The sequence below is a fragment of the Rhinopithecus roxellana genome, chromosome 13 (assembly GCF_007565055.1).
Source record: "Rhinopithecus roxellana isolate Shanxi Qingling chromosome 13, ASM756505v1, whole genome shotgun sequence".
NCBI lineage: Eukaryota > Metazoa > Chordata > Mammalia > Primates > Cercopithecidae > Rhinopithecus > Rhinopithecus roxellana.
The window spans coordinates 27,226,495-27,234,141 of NC_044561.1; the positions used below are offsets into that span (position 1 = coordinate 27,226,495).

The window sequence follows — 7,647 nt, forward strand, 5'->3', positions numbered from 1 at the left end:
AGCAGTGCACTCACATCTTCCCCTCCCCTGCCTTCCCTACCCCAAGCTCCCTCCGACCAGAGGCCAATCCCGCTGCGGCGCCCAGGACCCACCCTCTGCACCAGCCTGCCTTCTTGTTTTCTAAAAGCTCGCCTTTTCTGTGGGCTTCCAAGGCTGCTCTTCAGCATCCTTACATCAGACCCTTCCAGCTCCTTCCCGTCTCTCAAAAGCATTTTCACGGGGACTGCAGGCTCCTTCTCTCTCCTTGATAACCAAGTACTATATACCCCAGGTCCCTAACTCACAGCCCAGAGTTGTCCTAGGTCGGGTCCTGACCTCAGTGCCTTCAGATCCAACAGGCCGTCTATTCTCCTGTGACATGCAGCATCCCACGGCTTTTCCTAAAACACCCCCTCTGTCAGCTTTGCTGTCACCCACCCTCCAGGGCTCTCTCTCACAAGCCTGCCCTTTGCTAGCATCTTAGCCTCTCCACCTCCCGGTGGTCCTGTCTGCAATACCCCCTCTGTGTGTCCCAAGGCCCTCGAAAGGAACAGGTCTGTATCAGGTACAATTAGATTGAGTTGCAATGCAAGGGCTTGAATTGCAAAGAGGTTCATTTTTCTTTTTGTAGAAAAGTCTGGGACCAGCTGTCAGAGTCTGGTTTGACCACTGCATGGTCACCAGGACCAGGCTGTGTCCATCTTTTCTGTTCTGACCTTTTTCACATGGGCCGTTGTCCACGTCACCTCTGGTCACCAGCTGCAGCAGTCGCATTCTTGCTCCAGGCAGCAGGAAGAAGCTGAGACCAGAAAGCAGAAGAGGCTAGTCCTGCCTGGTCAGCCCTCAGGGGGCTTTGCCCAGACAGCCCTTCCCCACCCATGACTCTGATGATTTCTCTATAGCTGCCACCCTCTGAAAGGGGAGCTGGCAGAGTAGTTCTTGGGTATGGCATGTGCCACCTCTGTGGCTGAAGAAGTAGGGGATTGAGAATTGGAGTACACATCTGACCTGTCTCCATACAGTGTCCCAAAGTGGACCACGGACTTCACACAGCGCTGTTCTCTGAGTTTTCTCACCTCTGTCCCAGTGGCTGCAGAAGCCAAAAGCCCCAGAGCCCAGCTCCCCTTCCCTCCTTTCTCCCCGATCCCATCTTCCATCCTTCCATGCTTCCATGAGCCTGCCCCTCATCCTCCTCAGGACTGGAACTGGCTGCCGGATTCCTCCCTGGCTCCATGGGGGCTGGCTCAGGAATCTGAGCTGCTGATGGCTCTGTGGGCCAGCTGGGAGGATTCATGCCCCATTGGGGCTGAGAGGAATGAGGTGAGGGCTGTGGGGTTTGCCCAGGATCTCCTGAAATATCAGGTCCAGGAACCGCAACAGGTTCCTGAGAGTCCAGGACTCTCATTCCGCCTTCTGGCCATTGCTGGGACTGACGCTGGCAGGATCCAGGGCTCTGGAAAGCTCCAGGGGAAAGTTAAGGCATAACCCAGCTTCTCCGAGAGGGAACTCGGGAGTATCTAGCTCAGTTCTACAGAGGCAACCCCAAGGCAGGACCTGCCCAGGGTCACTTGGAGAGCTGGGTGGGAGGAGGGAGAGACTTCCCCAGTTCAGAGTGACAAAGCCCCCCTGCCCCAGGGATGGCTGAGATCCAAGTCCTCAAAATCACACCGCCATCTGGAAGGTGTGAGAGCCAGGTTCGTCCTCAGCATCGACGCTGCAGTGCACACTGTTCGGTGCCAGGTGCTGGCTGACCCTGCCCTGGGGGAGGTGATGGACAGGCACAGAGGGGGAGCCCTGCAAACAAGGGTCCCTGTTACAGCAGAGAAGGAGAGCACCTGATAGGACTCCAAGCACTGTGGCCGGGCTGCAGAGAGGCCTGCGAGGCCTGTAGACAAGATGCCATGGAGAAGGTGGAGCTCCCATAGGCCTTGCAGGTTTCACTAAGCAAGAGTGGAGAAGACACAGGCTGGACAAAGGGAGGTAGATGGGACAGCCAGCCATGCAGCAGCCTCACAGGACACAGCTGTGAATCGGGGAGGGGAGCCATGCCCCTGTTGGCCCTCCCAGGACCCGGGTGTAGATAGGTGGGGCCACAGCTCCAGACACCTGCAAGGGTAGCTGTGCCTGCAGCCCTCCTCACCCATTTGGGCACACCCAGAGTCTAGGCTGCGGTGCAGAAGCTCACAGGAGGATCAGTGCATCCAGAGTCTCCCCAACCTTGAATACGCACATCACACGCATGCACCCATGGGCCAGAGTCCCTGGTGAGCACACACACGGCACCTGCAGACATGCCTGCACATGCGAAAGCACACAAGCACACACAACTGTGCAGGACCGCACAAGCTCAGTCACACACACACTTATGCACGCTTATACACCCTCCACACGCACTCCCACACAGTCCCACAACACACACGCTCACACGCACACACTAACACACACATGTTCACATACACACAGGCACATTTATACACCCTCCATGCACACACTCATACACCCCGACACACATGCACATGTGCAGACACTAACACACGTTCACATACACACACACTCATGCACGCTTGTACACCCTCCACATACTCACACACCCCCACAACACACATGCTCACACTAACACACATGTTCACCTACACACACTCACACATACACCCTCCACACACCCCAACATGCACGCTCACATGCACACACTAACACACACACATTCACATGCACCACCCTTCACACACCCCCACAACACACACTCACATGCACACACATTCACATACACACATGCATGTTTATACACCCTTCACACACACCCACAACACACACACTCACATGCACACACGTTCACATACACACATGCACGTTTATACACCCTTCGTACACATACTCCCACAACACATACGCTGACATGCACACACTAACACACGTTCACATACACACCCTTCACACACACCCACAGCACACACACTCACATGCACACACATTCACATACACACATGCACTTTTATACACCCTTCACACATACACTCCCACAACACACGCTCACATGCACACACTAACACACACACGTTCACATACACCCTTCACACACACCCACAACATGCAAACCCACATGCACACATGAACACACACACGTTCACATGCACACACCCTTCACACACACCCCCACAACACACACACTCACATGCACACACGTTCACATACACACACTCATGCACGTTTATACACCCCTCACACACACCCACAACACACACGCTCACATGCACACACTAACACACGTTCACATGCACACACCCTTCACACACCCCCACAACACACACACTCACATGCACACACTAACACACGTTCACATGCACACACCCTTCACACACCCCCACAACACACACACTCACATGCACACACTACATACATTTATACACGTGTTCACACTCACGCACACGTGCCTACACTCCCCCGGGGTGGTAGGCTCGCCTGTCCCTCGGCACCTGCCAACCTGTGGGAGCTGCGGGGACTCCACCCAACTCCCCCAGTTACTCTCTTCAGAGAACGTTTTATTAAGATGATTTGCCAGGCCCATCTCGAATTTCACAGGACTAACTAGCCCCGTCTCTGACACCTCTCAGGCACCCTCTGATCTGACAGAAAGGAATATGCGCTCCCACCCCAGAGCCAGCAGCTCCCCAGCGCCCTCCCCGCCCCACCCGCAGAAACCAGGACTCTATCTCTTTGATGTGTAGGTCGCTTACTCTGGCACCCAAGCTTGCCTGAAAGTTGGGAATATGATGACTCACCGTATTTGGCAGCTCGTATGTGTCTATATTTCAAGACATTCATGCTCATGCTCATTACAATTAGGGCTGGAGAATCAGCGCAATCAGCTGCCAGAATTAAGTGCACAATTCACATCAACCTTTCAGACCAGACAGAGAGCACCGGCTGACATTCATTCCTCCAGCAGCAGGAAATGCCACAGCAGAAGGGGTCTTTCGAGATGGGCCAGCTCCACTCCTAGCATGGTTGCTGGGCGTCTGCACAGGCCAGGCGTTTCTCTAAGGGTCAGGGGAGCTGCAGCAAGATCCCAGGTCCTGACCCAAGGCAGTCCTGACCCATGGTCTGTCCCCATCAGCCATTCCCTGGAGCTATGCCGCAGTTGCGGATGTACTTCTGGAAGGCAGGTGGAGGAGGTAAGGCTCCTTCCCAGCCTGCAAGTCTGCGGTTCAGGTGGCCTGTAGTAACCGATACTCACACAGGTGCAATTGAGAACTCACTAAGGCAAAAGGGCCTTTGTCAACCCACAGAAGTGATGAGTCCAAGTGCAGACCAGGCTTCAGGTATGGCTTGACGGAGGCACACAGGCTGTCTTTCCAGCTCCCAGTGCAGGGTGTCTGGGTGCCCTCTACTGACAAGATAGCAGTAGGAGCCAGGGACCTTCTGTCCTCTCAGTAACAAGTTCAGAGGGAAAGCCAGGATCCCCGCCAACGTTTCCTGTCCCCTCTGTGTACCCGGTCCTCAGGTTCATCTCTCTGTGGCTGGAGGAGTGCAATGCCCAGAGCTGCTCAGGTCTAAATCACTCAGGCCTCACCTGCCAGGAAAGGTGCTCTCCCCAGTTTCAGGGACCAGGACTGGGGGGAAGGCTGTCCTGGGAAAATGTGGGTGGAGGTGTCCAGCTAAGGATAACCAGACACTGGGGCAGCAGGGACCTGGGTTCACCCCAGAAGTCTGGCTTCCACCCAACGATGACATCACCACGGGAGATAGAGGCAGACTGGGAGGAGGTGAGAGGACAGAGCGCAAGGGTCCTTTCACAGCCCCAGGGGGAAGGGAGCACTGAGTCAACAGGAAGGAATAAAAAGGGAGTTCAGAGGAGATAGGGCTGCACTGGCAGACATGTGCCAGGACCCCAAGCTGGCGAGGGGCTGGCAAGGCAGGAGGGAGGGAGGCCGTGGCCAGAGTAAGCAGGGCCTCTTCCCCTCCTGGGAGCTCAGCCAGACTGCCTGCGTGCCCTGTGGGGACTCCGTGGGGAGTGGAGATCATGTCATGAGTCCTAATTTGGGCGCTGTACCCCTACGTCGCTCTGATCACATCTGTGAGTCCTTATTTGGAGGCTGCCCCACCCCAGTCACTCTGATCACATCTGTGGCTGCTTCTCCCACAGGCTCCCACAGGTTCCTATGATTAGGTCATTTGCCACTGGGAGAGCTTGGGACCCTCACCGTGCACCCCCGCCCCCTTGCCACTGCCAGTGGAGTGCACGGCACAGCACCCCTCGAGGGGCAGGAGTTGCACTAATATGCACTTGAGGGGTCGTTGACCATGGGAGGAAGGAGGGAGGGACAGGCAGGCAGACACCAATAGCCGCGGGCAGTTCCCAGGCTCTCACCTGAGACAGGACAGGGAGGTAGGGCAAGCCTAGCATGAATGCTGGGTGGAAATGCCCAGGGGGCCACAGGGAGCAAGAGGTGGACTCCAGGAAGATGGTGCTCTGGTAGGTGGGAGCATGGAGCACAGAAGGCAGGGCGGCTGGGCTGGACCCTCCCCAACGAGGGCTGTTGCAGGGAGGCAGGGTAAAGGTGGGATGGAGATGGTGGATGTGGAGGGACACAGGCAGAGAGCCAGGCATCCTGCGGCAGGCTTACCCCCAGACAGGCTGGCAGAAGAGGGGTCACCAGCAAAGCGGGAGCGGGCAGAGAGGTGAGAGGTGTGGAGGGTAGAGGCCATTCCACCGCAGTGCAGTGTCTGATCAGCAGCTGGTCAGCAGCTGGAGGCTACTCTCCTCTACTCCACAGCTCCAGTTCCTCTCCAAAACTCAAAATCCCATCTCTGCAGGTCTCAGCCAATCCTGCTTCTGCCTGTTTTTATTTCCTGCCCAGAGCAAGTACAGAACCAGGGGCCATCGATGGGTGAGAAATCACCATGCCTCCAAGCCGTATTTTTCACAGTAACAAGTCATTACTTTGTGCCTGGAGTCATTTCTCAGGATCTTAATGCATTCGTTTATCAATCAATACTTAATTGATGTCTATAAAGCATGTTCAAAATCAGAGGTGAGAGCAGCTCACCAGGTACCGACTTTGTGTCTGGAGCCGCCTTGTTAAGGAGCAACTCCTGGCATGGGTGCCGTGTCTGCACCCTCAGTAGCTCTGGGTGGGTGCACTGGGGTCCTCACAGCCCCTTCTCGCCACTGCAAATGGAAATCTCCACCTGGGAGAGAGACTCAGCCGTGCCCATCCAGGAGTCTGGGGCCTACCAGCAGCAGAAGGTACAGTGTGGCCAAAGGCAGAGACATTTCTGTCATCAGACCTGGTCCCCAGCCCGACTCTGCTGCCCACTTACTCCTGGCCAGGGCGAATTCATCAACTGTGTCGAGCCTGGCTGCTTCTCCAGCCCTACTGGGAGTCCCCGTCTCGACAAGACTGAGTGGGGTGAAGGCAGCCAAGAGCTCAGCAGAGACTGTTCCATCAGGAAGTGTTCGCAAATGTGGGCTGTTGAACCTGCTTTCGTTAGATCTAGATCCAGTTCTGCGACCACGTTCATGACTTAGATCATAACTGAAGTGCGGGTCAGCTGAGGCTGGGCCGTTTAGGGGTTTGATTGCTAATTCAAGGACACCTGAGTTTGGATCCCAGAGTTGCCTCCAGACCCAGATGAGGCTTCAGGCATGACGGGCCTGCAGATGCTGTTTCATCTTCTGCAGGGTCGTTAAGGGAGATCTCAGACTTGTAGGAGACAAAGCACATCGCCCCGAGGAGCTCAGGAGGCACAGATTACAGCCACCCTCCTTATCCACCCTGTCTCCCGTCACAGCCCTCACGAGTGCTCAAGCAAGGCTCAGGGCCTGATGGACGTGGCTGCCTCCTCCCAGAGGACAGGCATGTCTCTGCTGCCTGCACCAGCCAGCGGCCCTTCTCCCCGGCCAGGAGATCCTACAAGGAAGGCCAAGGGCTAAGGAGGTAGGCTAGGGATGGGCTCTGGTACACAGGCCCCGTTCACATGATTGGAAACTTCCCAGGTGCCATTTGTTACCCTGACACGCTGTTTCGAGTCTGGCTTTCCCCAGGGTGCCAGGAGTGGGCCCAGACCCTTCCGAGAGCCAGCCTGCGGCCGTGCTGGTGACTGATTGGGGATGAGGCCGCTGTCCCTGCCTTCCTGGGAGTCAGAATGTTGATTGAATGGCCATTTCACTCTCTCCAACAAGCAAGTAACAGTGTAAACTGGGGTCTAATTTATCAAAAACAGTCGCTTGTATTCTGCGTGCCCCATGTTCTGCGCTGAAATATAGCTGCTGCCCAGCTCCTGGCCCATGTGCGTGCGATTTCATGATATTTCAGTTTTATGGAGGACATCTCACTGATGAATGTCTCTTAGTGAACGATCATTCTGGAATCTATTTTGCCTTCAAAGAGGCTTCTCCTGGAATGGGCTGGGAGGGGCGGGCACCGTGTTATATATAAATTCTCTGCCAGGAGCGCCCAGCAGGGGTGGGAATGAGATCGGCAGGAGACGAGAATGAAATGTGTGCGGCTGTGGCCAAGCCTGTCCTCCCTGCCACCGTCCGAGGGCTGCTGGGATGGGCAGGAAGTCCGGATGTGGGATGGGTGGCCCAAGTGGCACCCCCAGCTCCACCACCCGCCACTGCCTGGCCTTGGGCAGCTCACTCCCTCTGGGAGCCTGGGCTTCTCA

At 55.9% G+C, this 7,647-nt stretch overlaps 1 long non-coding RNA gene across 1 annotated transcript; it reads left to right on the forward strand.

Moving 5' to 3' along the window:
- The first annotated feature begins 1,430 nt into the window (after positions 1 to 1,430).
- On the forward strand, positions 1,431 to 6,157 carry LOC104655961. The gene is made up of 3 exons (XR_747046.1): positions 1,431 to 2,004; positions 3,885 to 4,151; positions 5,754 to 6,157. It is a non-coding gene; the product is annotated as an uncharacterized LOC104655961 (long non-coding RNA).
- Positions 6,158 to 7,647: the final 1,490 nt, after the last annotated feature.